The 17,135-nt window shown below is 40.8% G+C and overlaps 1 protein-coding gene across 2 annotated transcripts in view; it reads right to left on the reverse strand.

The window, feature by feature from the left end:
* LOC132778223 (signal transducer and activator of transcription 5B) overlaps positions 1-16,212 on the reverse strand; it is an 83,100-nt gene extending 66,888 nt beyond the window's left edge. For both annotated transcript variants that reach the window (XM_060780981.2, XM_060780982.2), the window contains exons 1-2: positions 16,117-16,212; positions 2,986-3,027 (exon numbers count right to left, since the gene is read on the reverse strand). The gene's annotated coding sequence lies outside the window, so the exon portion shown is untranslated. The remainder of the gene's footprint in view (positions 1-2,985; positions 3,028-16,116) is intronic.
* Positions 16,213-17,135: the final 923 nt, after the last annotated feature.

A 17,135-nucleotide genomic window follows, 5' to 3' on the forward strand; every position in this document is an offset into this window, starting at 1 on the left:
TGACCATTATAGTTATTGATTGTAATTGCTGTTTTAATGTTTTACTGTAATATGTATTATGATGTTTTATTGATTGTATGTGATATTATGGTTGGAAACCGGTCTGAATCCCTCAAGAAAGGTGAGAAGGCTGGTATACAAAACGTTTAAATAAATAAATAAATAAATAAAATTGTTTTAAAGTGGCTTTTGCACTACAAATATGATATGTGCAGGGTGCATAGGAATTCCTTCATTTTTTTTTCAAATTATAATCCGGCCCTCTGACAGTTTGAGGGACTGTGACTTGGCCCTCTGTTTAAAAAGTTTGAGGACCCCTGCTCAAGCTCATTTGCTATTATAATTTCAATTGACTGTTCCCCCCTTTTTGGAGTTCCCTAGCATCTCTTTTTGATATAACCATTCTTCACTAGCATCTGTAAATCTGGAGAATTAAACTTAGTCTACAAAAAATTATAATACTGACTCCATTCTCTTGATCTCTAAAGTGATACAAATCTCTCAGTTCTTGTGGGTTTTTTCGGGCTATATGGCCATGTTCTAGAGGCATTTCTCCTGACCTCACCTCTGAGGATGCTTGCCATAGATGCAGGCGAAACGTCAGGAGAAAGGCCTCTAGAACATGGCCATATAGCCTGAAAAAACCCACAAGAACGGAGTGATTCCAGCCATGAAAGCCTTCGACAATACATTGATACAAATCTCTTTGCATATTACAGACTAACACGTCTATGTCTTCAAATTCAGTCAGCAAATTTGATATCCTGGCTGATCATTGCCTATCTTCTTTGTAAACGTTTAAAAACACCAGCCTTAATACAGATGCATAAATAAATTGTTGGTCAGCATTAGCAATCCCATGGCAGATGACACGGAGTAGAGAAAGGATCCTCAGGCCATAGATTATTTTTTGATTGATGGCTTGATCTATATTATAATAAAAAGGTAAAGTGCAGATATTCTTTCTAATCCCCCTTATTTTTTGTGAAAGGAAAAAAGGTGAAAAGCGTGATGAAAAGAGAAGGAAGGGTTATTACAAATGAAAGATAACACTGTCTGAAAGCTGCACATGTCTGTCAATGAGGCAAGATGGTTAAGCAATACATGCTGCAACTAAAATCACTTACAGATTTTTTTTCAACTAATAATAACCAAGGAAGAATGTAATCTTCCCTATTTTTTCTGCATGGCTTTAAGATGTTAAGTTTAAGAGACAAATACATATAATAGTAATCAGACAGCTTGGTATTATGTATATCTTCTTAAAATTGTATATAGCAGCTATTAGAAGGGGGATTAAGATCAGATTCACAGCATGTGGAGAGGGAATTGAAACCCATTAGCCCACACAGCAATCCTGATGAAAATCATGTTCTGAAATTACTATTAGTTCCAAGAGTAAAGCTTTCATTGGCCCCAGTGGGTGCCTCAGCTAAATAGTAACTGGAGACAAGACACCAAAAGGAATGGCAGGTTCTTTTCTCCCTCTGAGAACAAGGCAGTGGTAGTTGAGATGTAAGGATATATTTTTCATTCCTATGAATTTTTTTGTATTTTAAATAAATTGTTATTTATTTTTTTAAAGTAACACCATTAAATCTTTTAACTATGAGACAATCTGCTTCCCTAAACAAAGAACCAGGAAGTAATGGCAAAAGACAGCTCCAATCACGGAGATAGATCTTCTCTTCATTGCAACAGAATTGTCAGTAACAAGAGGTGGAGTAAGAGCAACCACAGAATGCTACAAAGCCAGCCACAATTGTTTGTACTGAATTTTACCACACTGTTAAAAAGCAGGCAAACGTCTACCTCCCTCCATTTACCACCTAGTAAGTTGGTATTCTCTATTCACCCATTCTAACCACGCAGGAAGAGAAAGTGTGTAAAAATGTCGGCAAGGAAGTAATGACAGTAATGCTACTTTATGGTGGAAAATTATAGTAATTCCAAGGGAGGGGGATTTCTTTAGGCTAAGAAGGAACTGGGCATAAACGAAGGTGTATTTGTCTCTTAGTGAGAAGATGGATGCAGAAGAATCATAGAATCATAGAGTTGGAAGAGACCTCATAGGCCATTCAGTCCAACCCCCTGCCAAGAAGCAGGAAAATTGCATTTAAAGCACCCCCAACAGATGGCCATCCAGCCTCTGTTTAAAAACCTCCAAATAAAGAGTCTTTGCCACACTCTGGGGCAGAGAGTTCCATTGCTAAACAGGTCTCACAGTTAGGAAGTTCTTCCTCAGGTTCAGGTGGAATCCCCTTTCCTGTAGTTCTGTGTCCTAGTCACCAAGGTAGCAGAAAACAAGCCTGCTCCCTCCTCCCCCTGACTTCTCCTCACCTATTTATCCATGGCTATCATGTATCTAATAGACAAGAAAAGGAAACAGGTCTGAGAGTGGGCAAGATTCAAAAGCTTTACAGAAGGATTGATGAACATGGAAATTGGTTGAAGGGAAAGAAATGCAAAACTGGGAAGTGGTGGCAAAAAGAGAAAAAGCAAGAGGATTTTGAAATTTCATTTCAATGGGCTAAGAAAGCAATAAGAAAGGAAAGACAATCCTAACAAACAGAACGGAACTACACATGAGATGCTTGTTGTAACTAGCCACAGCTTTGCTGACATACAGCTAATCTTTTAGAATTATATTGGTCATCAGACTAATTTTATGGCACACTTTGTTTTCAAAAGTTCTTGATCAGTCTTTAGAAATTGCTGGCTCACATTAAGCTTCTGCCTCCTTTGTATTCCATGAAAACATTTTGTCAGATTTGTGTTCTGACAGAAAATGCAAACCACAATAAAAGCAGACTACATCATCCTTGGCCACAGGGTCTTAGGGAAAATATTAATTTCACTGAGGATACATAAAGCATACACTAAGATCAATGATAGGGGAAAGAAAAGAATAAATGACAGAAGAAGAGCTCACACCAAAAATAATGAGGATCTATATGAATATGAGTGGGTTTATATACCACTTACCTCCCCTGGTTCCTTGAACTTGACAGGAATTCTTGAATACCACTACAAAAAATAAAGAGGGAAAGAATAAAATAAATGCAGTGCAGTGCAAAGTATTCAGACGCCAATTCCTAACACAACCAGGCTATAGACTGACTGTGGTTTCCTTGCTCCTCTCTTTCAAGGCAAGAAAGTATTTTTTTCCACTCTCTGCACATGGGAGGCAAACGAAAATCTCACTTTGTGCAAAACACTGCATTATGAATTCAGCTTGCCTTCCTCAATGATAAAAAAGAGGGTAAGGGAATCTCACTGGACTCTTCTACAAGGATGAGTTATATATCCATCATATTTCAAAAATAATTCAATTAAGAAAAAAATATGGTCCCTGTATGTTTTAACATTTTGCACTGTTAAACATTTTCTTACGAACCGAACATTTTCGGTTCGTAAGAAAAATGAGATATAATGAATGTAATATAACACAAGCCATAAACCACAATTTGCTTAACATCCGTTTATAGTTAAAATCGTAAGATCTCAAATGGGAGTATGAACATCCATCAAAACCATCCATCCCCAGTTAACTACTCATACCAACTCATTTGATCCAGATCACAAAGCACTGCCAGCAGGGAAGCCCACTATAAAAGAAACCTGCAGAATAAATAGTCACAGGCAGTACATATACTAACCTGAACAGGAAGAGTGTTTCATCCTTAAGCTTTGGGATCAGGTCCCTCACTCTCAAACCACAAATAACACCTTCCCCCTCAAATTGATCCATTCATACGTCTAATTCTAAATACCCATTTTATGTATTTGCAATAGTATTCAAGATGTTTAGTTTCTTTTCTCACTCTTCTATAATCCTTCAATCTATTTACTGTCTTGTAACAAGAACAGGAGTTTATACATACAAAATATCAGAAATGAAGCAACCTATGCATTTACTACATATTAGCAGCCAATTAGTCTTAGAAGAAAACCTGGGGTACTGTTCTAGAAACTTTTGATTTGCTGTATCAAACAACAACATAATTTAATAATTTGTAGCCTTATTATGTAATGCTACAAATATAGAAATATGTTGTGCCATGGCCACATTGTCCAAGAAAAACAAACACAAGGATTCACCATACAAGGAGACAGTGACAGTAAAAAGCTGCTTCAGTAACTGAATTTGACCTTCCCAGGCAGTTGTTGAAGGCACAAAGCTTCTGCTCAAAAAAAGGTTAGCTTTTTCAAGACAGTCGGTGTGTTGCAGTGGATTTACAGGTTGGGCAGGCCTTGTTTAGAATTCCAATACTAAAAAATACTTTAAAAATCAAAAACAATTCCACATGGGTGGCTGAGATAGTGGCACCTTTGCTAGTTCTCTATACACAAACTTTGTTTCAGGCATAAAATTATTTTGAATTTTGGGTATAAAATTCCCTTTATGCTATGTGACTTTATGTATGTATGTTCCACAAAGGTTCCTACATGGCTTGATGGATCTGTGCCAAACTTGATACACACAGCTTTCATGTTCCAGCCTAAAATATTGGTGGGATTTCAATTTAAAATCCAGAGGCAAGGGCCCTAAGAATGAATAAATGGCTATGGATGTATGTGGTGCTCAGACGCAATAACAAGAGAGTAGTATTATTGATTGAAAAATTAACTCAGAGGGAGAGATGACGAATGGAAGAGGGCTAAAGTGCCATCAGGGAGACACTCTAAGAGTCCCTCACAGAGGGCCAGAGCATTGCCATGGAGACATTCTAAGGGAGGCCTTAGAGGGATAGGCAAAGATGGAAGCGAGCTGGAAAAGGAAGAAAGAAGTCCCTAAGATGACAAAACTTGGGTAATCATTCAGCTCTTAAAAGAAACCTATTTTCAGGGCAATGTATTTTATCTATGGAGAAAAGGATTAACCTGAGCTAATCTGTGCTAAAAAGCTAAGTACTGAAACTTTTATTAAAACCATTAGAAAATGCATATCCAGGCAATGTTGGGTACATACACTAGTAAGGTATATATGAAATATCAATTAATTTTATGTTTAGACTTGGGTCCCATCTCCAACATATCTCATTATAGATGTATATGCACATAAAGGCATTCCAAAATCCAAAACATGTCTGGTCCCGAGCATTACAGATAAGAAATACTCAACCTGTATTACTGGACTAGGACTCACAAGATCTAGGTTCACGTCATCATTGAGCTATGAAACTTACGGCGTGAATTTGGGACAGTCACTATTTCCTGATCTGAACTATGTGAAAGGTTGTTGTAAGAAATGCAATAGGAGACAAGAACCCTGAGCTCACTCAGTACAGTCCTGTTTACTTCAATTGCTGCAAACTGAGTTCAAAGTGCAAAAAACAGTTACTTTCATTGGTCAGCAAAGGAAGAGGAGAGACCAGAATCTTGCCAGTAGGTTCAAACAAAAGGAAACTGCTGCAGCATCTCCTAGCTGATGTGTTCTTCCTCATTAATAACTTTGCCATCTTCAACACACTTTGGCGTTGCTTGGCTACATGTCTCCCAGTTTTCGTATGTAAAGTGTCAGAGGTATGGAACAACACCGATTATGCAAAAAAGACTTTTCAAATGAAACTAGAAAGAAAATATGCTATCAATTGAGTCTCCTCGGGGAGATAGGACGGAATACAAATAAAGTTATTTAATTCCACTGCATAAGAATTAAGCAGTGATAGCTCTAAACTGCTCATTTAACAGCAATTGGAATCAACTTTCAGACCAGCTGGTAGAAGGAGCTACCCTATTTAAGAGTGACTGCTCCACATTTGCCCCTGAGGGAAATGTATCATGAGAAGAGTTAGTACGGCACAACACACAATACTTCTGGCCATTGCAGACTCATGTGCAAAGCCCTATTAGAATCACTGAGTTGGAAGAGACCACAAGAGCCACCCAGCCCAACCCCCTGCTATGCAGGAAAATACAATCAAAGCACTCTCGACAGATGGCCATCCAGGCTCTGCTTCAAAACTTCCAAAACACCACCATGCTCCCCAAAGCAATAGTGTGCTTCTCAGAAAAACACCCAATAGCATGACTAAAAAGCAGAATGGAAGATCTATATATTGCAGGACAGGAGGAACAGAATTCATCTGTCTATATTCTGTATATGAAAGAAAAGTTAAAGGGCTGCAATTGCAAGCATCATTGCAGAATTCCAGTATCTAGAGCACTGGACAAGTACTCCATACACACCCAGCAATTTACTTCCTATCTATACACATAATAAGAACATATGTATGTGTGTACGTGGCTGGGGTGTCCACTTATAGACAAGCTCCTGCCTCCACAAACAGCTATAGCTCCCATCACTCAGGAGACACCAGTGGCCCTCCCTCCAATGACATTGCAGGCTACAGTGAGTGCCATGAACATGACAGGAGTCCTGCCAATGTCCTCCTCAAACACCATACTGCCCCTCACCCAAGTGAAGGCTTTCATACGGGGACCATTTCATTATAGATTTTATGATTTTCCTCCACCACAGATATCCTTTCTCTCTCCATTGGTGTGGAATTTGCATGACTCTCCAATAACCCTTTCCTGCTCTTTCCTATGGCACAGAGCAAACACAGAGGAATTTATCAACAACTGCTCATACTGGAGGGGTTTGGGGGACTGACTCAATGTGATGAAAGTTGTAGTTCACCCTGCAGCAAGACAGAGTACTGTGATCCTCACCCACAATGGGCATGGACCACATTTGGAACACAGAACCCCCTTGACCAAGCCAAAATATTGGAGAGGTTTGGGAGGAATTCATCTTGATTTATAGGAGTTGTAGGGATTTATAGTTCACCTGCAATCAAAGAGCACTCTGAACCCCACCAACGATGGACCTGCAACTAACTTGGCATACAGAATCCTCATGACCAACAAAAAATACTGCCAATCTTTGGGTGGATTTATAGGAGTTGTAGTTCACCTACATCCAGAGAGCACCGTGAACCAAAAGCCAATAGATCTGGACCAAACTTGGCACGCATATCTGCTAAACCATTTTTTTTTTACTGGAGGGATCTGAGAGGAACTGACCTTAATTTCTGGGAGTAGTTCACCTACATTCGGAGACAGTGACTACCACCACCAGGACCAAACTTGACACACAGAACCTCAATGGCCAACTGATTTTTTTAGGCAAGGAATTCTCAGAGGTGGTTTGCCGGTTTATATGCCCTCATCATCATACCTATGCCCATGTATATCTTAGTTATGTTTGTACCGTGTCTTTCCACAAAGGAATTTAAAAGTGGTAGATGCAAAGTGAGATCTTATTTTATCTCACAATCATGACAGGTAGGTTGGTGTAAGAGATTGTTGCCTCAATCAGCTACATTTGCATATCCTACTCACACCCTAATGAATTAATCAGATATAGCACCTGATGTTTAGGGGAGAAGGGGAAGCAAAACCCAGGATCCCAAATGGTTATTCAATGCCACTACCAATATTCTAACTGGAGTAGTTTGGTAATATTCCTTTGTTCAACAATTCTCAGAATCCCCAAGCAACAGGGCAACTGGTCAGGCTGACCAGAGGAATCTGGGACTTAGAGTCTAGAAAAGGACATTTTTCCAAGTTTTAACCTGGAGTGAAAAAGAAAACTAGCTACTGGATCATCAAGAGGTAAGACATACAATGCCAAAGTTCTGCATCCAATTATTCTTTGCATACATGGAAACTTGATTCCATGTATATTTTGTCTTCTAGACAGACTGGGGTGAGGCACTTGTATGTACTTAGCTTCAGAATAAACATTAAAGCCAAGTGTGGAGAGGAGATGCCTTATCTGAAGGAACACTGCAGGAGCAGCTTACAGAGTTAAAAGGTGAGGATGAGTAACACAAGAAAGTCAGATCACATAGTGTAAACTAAGAAAACTACAAGGATCACCAAGCAACTCGACTTGAAGTAGTTGTAAGCTTTATTACTGTCAGTCAAATCTAGTGCAGGAGAAACAAACAATCCAGAGAGTGTCCAAATCATTTCTCTGTACCTCAAGCTATTTCAAAAGGCTATTATATTTAACATTATTTGCTCACTGAACAGCACCACCTCTATCCATCCATCCATCCATCCATCCGTGATTTAATACCAAAAATAGAAAATCGAATTAGTCCATGAAAATTAGTATTACCATTGCCCTCATGTTACCCATGCCCTGGAGCCCCCTGGAGCTACCTGGAGCCCCTGGTAGCGCAGTGGGTTAAACCCCTGTGCCGGCAGACTGAAGACCGACACGTCACAGGTTCAAATCCGGCGAGGGGCGGATGAGCTCCCTCTATCAGCTCCAGCTCCTCATGCGGGGACATGAGAGAAGCCTCCCACAAGGATGATAAAAACATCAAATCATCCGGGCGTCCCCTGGGTAATGTCCTTGCAGACGACCAATTCTCTCACACCAGAAGCGACTTGCAGTTTCTCAAGTTGCTCATGACACTACAAAAAATACAACACAACCCCCCCCCCCCCAAAAAAAAACCCCGTGCCCTGATAAGACTTAGAATTGATTAATGTGCTGCAAGTAGGGCTGCCTTTAAAGACTGTTTGAAAACTAGCAGCTGGATTGCTGTGTCCAACCTTTTTCAATATATTGTTCAGAATCTTGTTCGTATCTTACACAAATGCAAGTTCCAAAACCAATATGCCATTTTTATCCATTATGGAACATCCATATTCAATTTACATTAACATAGGAGAGCTGAGCATGCAAATGCATATAAAGTTGAACAATATTATTACTATTATTATTATTATTATTATTATTATTATGAATATTATTATTCATAACACTACATCTGGAGATCATACACCAATGTAGAATCTCAGCCATCATGTTGATTTTTAAAGAACTATGCCAGTTACCACTCCACTTCTGAGTACAAGTTCATCCACTCAATGTTTTATTTATATTCCACCTTTCTTTCAGGCTTCAACCCAAAACTGTTTTACCAAAAGGCAGACAATACAATAAAGCATGTATGGCTAAAATATACAAAATTATGATCTAAGCACTATTAAATAACAACAGAACTGAAACCAACTCAAAGTGCTACAACTGCAACCTCCACATATACTGAGGTCATTTTGGGGGTTCTTTTCCAGTAATTCCTACTACCTGAAGCAAAGTAAATGACAACCATGTAGAGTTTTTCAACTCTAATATCTTATTTACAGAATTCTTTCACTGAGAAGCTCATCTAATGTCACTATTTCTGTATTCTCTCTGAACCAGCCAAAAGTATTTCATTTGTTTTGACTTCTAAATATATTGCTATTTTACTGTTTTGTAATTAATTTTGTAATTAATTTTAATTTTGTAATTTTATCTTGACAGAGTTTTTAATCTGTTTCTACCCAATTTTCTTTTATCCATTACATGTAGCTTGCCCATGTTACCGTGATTGTGTTTATTGTAATTTTATATTGCTATGTTGTCTTTCGTTTTATGTAATTGCGTTATTATTGTTTATTACTTGCATTTTCGGTTTTGTTTTATTTCATGTAATTGTTGTTTTGGGCTTGGCCTGATGTAAGCCGCACGAAGTCCCCATCGGGGAGATGGAGTGGGGTACAAATAAAGTTGTATTATTATTATTATTATTATTATTATTATTTAAAATGTTTGTAATTGTGATATCCACAAGTGGTCCAACAAGGGGGGGGGGGGGGGATTTTGCAATGACACCAAGAATCTTATGAAGTTCACAGAAAAATTCAGCTTATGTCCCCAAGGCCTTGGTGCCTGGAACTGTGAGCAATTCTACATAATGCAAAAGGTCTTGGTTCTAAACAATAAATAATGGTACCCAAGTTCTCCCTGACAGAGATTCCATCTAAAAATTAACTCAATTACAAGGGATATTGGCCCCTTGATTCACAAATCCTCCCCTGCTCACATTCTGTTTTTTCCAAAAGGCAATGCTATCAAAAGCGACAGGAAGAGGCGAGCATTGGGCAACAGAGAGGCAGGATATTGCCCATATCCGTAACCCTTGTACCAATGACATTGCTTTGAAATTGAAACTGTCCACAGCAACTTTGGGGAAGAGGAAGGGAGGGGAAGGAGCCAGCAGATTTATTACCCTGTTGCTGCTGCTGGGAGGTAAACATTCCACCACCTTCACCATACAGAACTCACTGTTTACAACACAGCAGGAAAAGAAAAAGAGGGAAGAAGGGGGAAACAGGCCACTTAAAACCCACAAAAAATTGCATAGCTGTTGATCACCCATGATACATAAAGTTCAGCTGGCCCCTTGTGTTTATTGGTTTTATATACTCATTAACTGGTGTGATGTGTGCATGTTTAGCCTGCAGAAGAGAAGGCTGAGAGGAGACATGATGGCTATGTATAAATATGTATGGGGAAGTCATAGGAAGGAAGTTTGTTTTCTGCTGCCCTTGATACTGGGACACGAAATAATGGCTTCAAACTACAAGAAAGGAGATTCCACCTGAACATTAGGAAGAACTTCCTAACTTTGAGAGCTGTTCAGCAGTTCAGCAGTGGAACTCTCTGCCCGGAGTGTGGTGGGGGCTGCTTCTTTGGAGGCTTTTAAGAGGCTGGATGGCCATCTCTCGGGGGTGCTTTGAATGTGATTTTCCTGCCTTCATCACACGTACATCTGGTGGGGACGAGAGACAGGGCCTTCTCAGTGGTGGCCCCTCAGCTATGGAACGCCCTCTCTAGGGATATTAGATCGGCCCCTTCCCTTTTAACATTCCAAAAGAAAGACTTGGGTTTTTGAACAAGCGTTTGCAGATACAATATAACAGACATAGAGAAAAAAACGGAACTACTGGATGACGCTACTGGATATGCTTTCAACTAGGAGACTGAAACTGATACACGTTTTTATTGATATTGTTTTATTTGGTTTTATATTTAAATTAACTGTTTTAATTGTATGTTTGTCTTTGATGCTGACTGTAAACCACCCTGCGGGCTGAGAGGAGCAGTATATATAGTAAATAAATACATAAATAAATAACTATAATAATTTGATTTTAAGAGTACAATCAACCCCAAACTTTATTGTGTGCAAGGGCTTCATATGAGAAGAAACCTATTGGCAGAATTCAAAAACCGTGTGTGTATGTGTGTGTGTGTGTATATATATATATATATATATAGTGAATGTTTTTCTCCTATATTTGTATAGCGAATATTCTCTCTCTCTCTCTCTCTCACACACACACACACACACACAATGTACAAAATGTTTTCCTCATATTGCTTCATGTATCCAATAGTTTTCTCCTATATATAATTATATTGTTCATGTACTGGATGATACATGCGCACACGCACACACACACACACTCATAAATGCATACACACATACATAGTTTATGTATTGAACATTTTTCTCCTATTTCATGTACTTAATTATTTTTCTCCTCTCTCTAAATATAGTTCAAGTTCTAAATGTTTTCCTCCTATATGTATATATATATATAAATGTATACACGCACGCACACAAATATACATATTGTTCATGTATCAAATGTTTTTGTCCTATATATTTTTCTCATGTTTTGAATGTTTTCCTCATATATAGATATATTGCTCATGTTCTGAATATTTTTGTCTAATTGGTTCATGTACCTATATTTCTCATGTTCTGGATAAATATTGAGAGAGAAGGGGAGAAAAACCATTAAGAACATAAAATAATAGGGGCAAAATGTTCAATACATAAACTCTGTGTGTGTGTGTGAATGTATGAAAAGCATTCACTACATGAGCAATATATGACATATACACCGTATTCAGAACAACAACAAAATATATCAGTACATATAGGGAAAAAACATTAGGTATATGAAGCATTTCGAGAAAAACATTCAGAACATGAATATTCACAAATGCTTCCTATACCTAATGTTTCCTTCCTATATGTACCAGTATACTTTGTTCATGTTCTGAATGTTTTCCTTCTATCTTTGCATACTTAATGTTTTTCACACACACACACACACACACACACACACACATAGTATACACACAGAGAAAGCGTTCATGTACCCAACGCTGCTTCAGAAGAAGGGTTTGTAGGGAATAACAGAGAAACTTCAAGCAATTTAAGAACAAGAACCGATCCTGAGTGACAAAGTAGCCTGCTGTTTTGTTCCGTCTTGTCTTCCTTCCCGTCGCGGCCTTCCTCTGAAGGAACTCGTGAACCCAACAAACAAACACAGAGGCTGTCCTCATTACTGAAGCAGCTCTTAATACCCACTGCAACAAATACCCTGCCCTCCTTATCTTGCTGGCAGCCCACACTCAGGGCTGGTCAACAGCACGTGTCACACACTGAAGCAAATATTTACCACCATGAATGTATACAGAGAGAGGCAGAGCATGAGAGAGACAAGGAGGGCGGGTGAACCAACCTCACTCCGTTATTATATCACACCTCCCCTGCATATATAGACAGTCCCCAAGTTGCAAACAAGATAGGTTCTGTAGGTTTGTACTTAAGTTGAGTATGTAAGCTGGAACAGGTACATTTTTAAGTGCAACTCCAACCTATATATGTGCGTGTGTATGTTAGCTTTGAATAGTATAGAGAAAGGTTAACATGCCTGTGGCGTTTGTTTTGCTGTCTATGTCCATTTAGAAGATTTCACCTCATTTTCTGTCCCTGTGAGAATTTGAAAAAAATTGGCTTCTTATGGAAACAAGGATTGGTGAAAATGCTTCATCAGAGACACCTTTCCCCCATGTTAACTCTTTCAGAGTGAATTTCCGATCTAAGGGGTAGATTCATCTCACTTCCTGTTGTCTTATTCCTGATCTTAATTAGGAGCCAGGAGCCCCCGGTGGCAAAATGGGTTAAATCCTTGTGATGGCAGGACTACTGACCAAAAGATCGACGGTTCGAATACGGGGAGCGAGGTGAGCTCCCGTCTGTCAGCTCCAGCTTCTTATGCAGGAACATAAAAGAAGCCTCCCATAGGATAGTAAAACATTTGGCCATCCCCTGGGCAACATCCTTGCAGATGGCCAATTCTCTAACACCAGAAGTGACTTGCAGTTTCTCGAGTCGCTCCTGACACACAAAAAAACCCAACAACCTAGGAGTTGTTTGTAAGTTGAATGTTTGCAGCTTGGGGACTTCCTGTACAGTGTAGAAATGCAGTTAAACCAGGTATGGTTTAACTTAAGGCCTCCGGGTGTTTTGGACTTTAAATATATATATATATATCTATATAAATAAATAAATGTAATGTTCGTTTGTGGGATTAACAGAACTCAAAAATCAGTGGGCCAATTGACACCAAATTTGGACAGCATACACCTAACAATCCAATGTATGTCCTTCACTCAAAAACATTTGATTTTGTCATTTGGGAGTTGTAGTTCCTGGGATTTATAGTTCACCTACAATCAAAGAGCATTCTGAACTCCACCAGTGATGGAATTGAGCCAAATGTGGCACACAGGACTCCCATGACCAACAGAAAACACTAGATGGGTTTGGTGGGCATTGACCTTGAGTTTGGGAGTTATAGTTCACCTACATCCAGAGAGCACTGTGGACTCAAACAATGATGGATCTGGACCAAACTTGGCACAAATATTCCATATGCCCAAATATGAACACAGATCAAGTTTGGGGGAAATAGATCTTGACATTTGGGAGTTGCAGTTACTGGGATTTATAGTTCACCGACAATCAAAGAGCATTCTGAATTCGGGTAAATCATAAATATAGATAGATATGATTCACAGAGAGAGAGAGATTTGAAAGGGACCCCTGAAGAAGGATTATGATATGTTGCATGTTCCAGAGTAGGCAAACCAGACAATCTCCACATAAACACTGGCAAAGAAACAGCAAGAAATAGTGTTTACCCACAAGCATAAAGAAATTACATATGTTAAAAACCAACACTTTCTCATTATTTTATTTTCCAGATCACCAGGCTGGGCCACAGCAAAGCCTGGCAGGGGACAGCTAGTATGTATATATATATATATATATATATATATATTTACAAATATAATAAATACAGACAGTATACATACCACACATATGACACACAATACAACATATAAGACAACCCTCTTGTCTACATCCTGCACCCACCACCTTAACTTCCACCCCTAGTCACTATGATGCCTATAGCAATTCTTATTTACCCTTCTAATGGGTTTAGCCATTAATTCCTATTGAGAATGTATACAATTCACTGCTTTGACACAGTTCAAAGCAGATATCGTGGGATTTTTCTGCCTTGATATTCTGGGTTATATGGCTGTGTGGAAGGGCCCTAGGCTATCTGAGGGCTCTTCCACACAGCCCTATATCCTGGAATTTCAAGGCAGAAAATCCCACAATATCTGCTTTGAACTGGGTTATCTGAGTCCACACTCAGATAATGTAGGATTTTCTGCCTTGATATTCCGGGATATAGGGCTGTGTGGAAGAGCCCTCAGATAGCCCAGGGCCCTTCCACACAGCCATATAACCCAGAATATCAAGGCAGAAAATCCCACAATATCTGCTTTGGACTGGGTTATCTGAGTCCACACTGCCATATATTCCAGTTCAAAGCAGAAAATGTAGAAAATTTTATTCAGCTGTGTGGAAGAGATTCTTGGTGCTTTCCCTAAATAAGCCCAGCAGACCTATCCCTAGATTTTTTTTAAACCTTATTGCTCAACATTTCGTTCATTTCCTTTATTATGTTGTTCCAAAATCCTTGAACGCACTCACAGGACAACCACACGTGAAATAAACTTCCTTTCTGCTTTTTTACATCTTCCAACGCCTGTCTGCCTGAGATTTGACTATTTTTTGCAAGTTCGCTGGTATTGTAGAACGTCTTTCAAACATTTTATATACATTTCCCCTATTGTAAAATTGAATTCTATCTTCCAGAGAAGTTGTAATGTTTCTCGAGATAGAACTCTTCCTAAATTTCTTGCCCAAGCAATCTATTATCTTCTAGGCCAGGCATGGACAGAGTTGGGCCCTCCAGGCTTTTTGGACTTCAACTCCCACCATTCTTCACAACCCACTTCAGGACCACAGGTGTTTTGGACTTCAACTCCCACCATTCCTCACAGCCTCAGGCCTTCCAGGTGTGGTGGACTTCAACTTCCACCATTCCTCACAGCTTCAGACCCTCGAGGTGTTTTAGACTTCAACTCCCACCATTCCTCACAGCCTCCAGGTGTTTTGGAGTTCAACTCCCACCATTCCTCACAGCCTCCAGGTGTTTTGGACTTCAACTCCCACCATTCCTCACAGCCTCAGGCATTGTAGACTTCAACTCCCACCATTCCTCACATCCTCAATCCCTCCTGGTACTTTGGACTTCAACTCCCACCATTCCTCACAGCCTCAGGACCTCAGGTGTTGTGGACTTCAACTCCCACCATTCCTCACAGCCTCAGGACCTCCAGGTGTTTTGAACTTCAACTCCCACCATTCCTCACAGCCTCAGGTCCTCCAGGTGTTTTGGACTTCAACTCCCACCATTCCTCACAGCCTCAGTCCCTCCTGGTGTTTTGGACTTCAATTCCCACCATTCCTCACAACCTCAGGTGCTTTGGACTTCAACTTCCACCATTCCTCACAGCCTCAGGTGTTTTGGACTTCAACTCCCACCATTCCTCACAGCCTCAGGACGCTTAAGCGGCTGAGGGGGAAAAGAAAAGGTCCTGAGGCTGTGAGGAACGGTGGGAGTTGAAGTCCACAATACCTGGAGGGCCCAACTCTGCCCAAGCCTGGCCTAGGTTATAGCCTAGTATATATTTGCATCGTCTGGAAATTAATCCTATACTTTCTAATTCTGGCCTGAGTTCGACCCACTTCAGAAATGGCATCGCTGCTCCAGGGAACTGCTGCTTCCTGACAGAAAAGGTGAAGGATCTTGGCGAGCTACAACTCCCACTTGAGCCCGTGTGTGTCCCTTTTAAAGAGACAGTGCCCCAAAAAGAGGGAGGCAGGACTGTTATGATCACGATCACGCTCACTCCCGCGCTGCTGAAGGCGCAAGAGGAAAGGCGAGGGAAGAGGCGCGGGTGCCCGCCCCACGCGCAGCGCTGCTTCCTCGGGCACGCGCTCCGAGGCTGTCCCCTCGTGTTGGGGGCTTTCTCCTTACCTGGGCCGGCGGGAAGGGTCCCTCGGCGTCGACTCCGGCCTGGCTCGGCCCCGGCTCCAGCCACAGCCCTTCCTGCCTCGGCCTTGCGCCTCCCTCCCTCCTTCCCTCCCCGCCAGGCCCGCCTCTTTCCCTCTTTCTTTCCCTCCCTCAGGCGCCCAGGCCACCGCCTCCTCCTCCTCCTCCTCCTCCTCTGCTGCCTCTTCTTCTTCTTCTTCCCTCATTGGTCCGTCCCCCTCGCAGACTTCTCCGCTCTGGACTGAGGCGCCAAACAACAACAACAACAACAAGGCGGGAATTCCTCTCTCTCTTCGCTGTCTCTTTATAGGTTCCATGTTTAATAGCACTATGGTTTTATTATGTTTACTAGCCGTCCCCTGCCAGGAGTTGCTGTGGCCCAGTCTGGTGATCTGGAAAAAAAAAAGTAATGAGAAAGTGTTGACTGTATTGTCGAAGGCTTTCATGGCCAGAATCACTGGGTTGTTGTCGTTTTTTCGGGCTATATGGCCATGGTCTAGAGGCATTCTCTCCTGACGTTTCACCTGCATCCAGGCCTGTAGCGAGGGGGTGGTTTTAGGGGTTCAACCCCCCCCCCCCGAAATGTTTCAGATTTTTTTTAAAAAAACCTGGTTTACTCATGAATTTTAACTGGTTAACCAAATCCCCATGCTAAGTCTATGAGATGCAAGAAATTAAGAGTCCCTCCAGAACTGTAAGCACTATCTCAAGCAAATATTGACAATTTATTCACACTGTCATTACTTGCAGCAATAGCTGATGTAGTGAAGCAACCAAGTTGGGTGTGTGTGTGTGTGTTGAACGCTCTCATTAAGGAGGCCAGACTTGGTGGAGGTGGTTGACAGGGGCAGAGCTGCAGGCTATGGAAGGCTGCTCTGCCCCCTGCTGTGCTCTTTGCTTCAGCGTGAGTTAGGAGGCAGGTTTTAATCCCCCCCCCCCCGAAATTTTCAACCCTCCCCGAAATTTTCAAACCCCCTCCCCGAAATTTTCAACCCCCCCCCCCC

Source organism: Anolis sagrei, chromosome 6, assembly GCF_037176765.1.
Source record: "Anolis sagrei isolate rAnoSag1 chromosome 6, rAnoSag1.mat, whole genome shotgun sequence".
NCBI lineage: Eukaryota > Metazoa > Chordata > Lepidosauria > Squamata > Dactyloidae > Anolis > Anolis sagrei.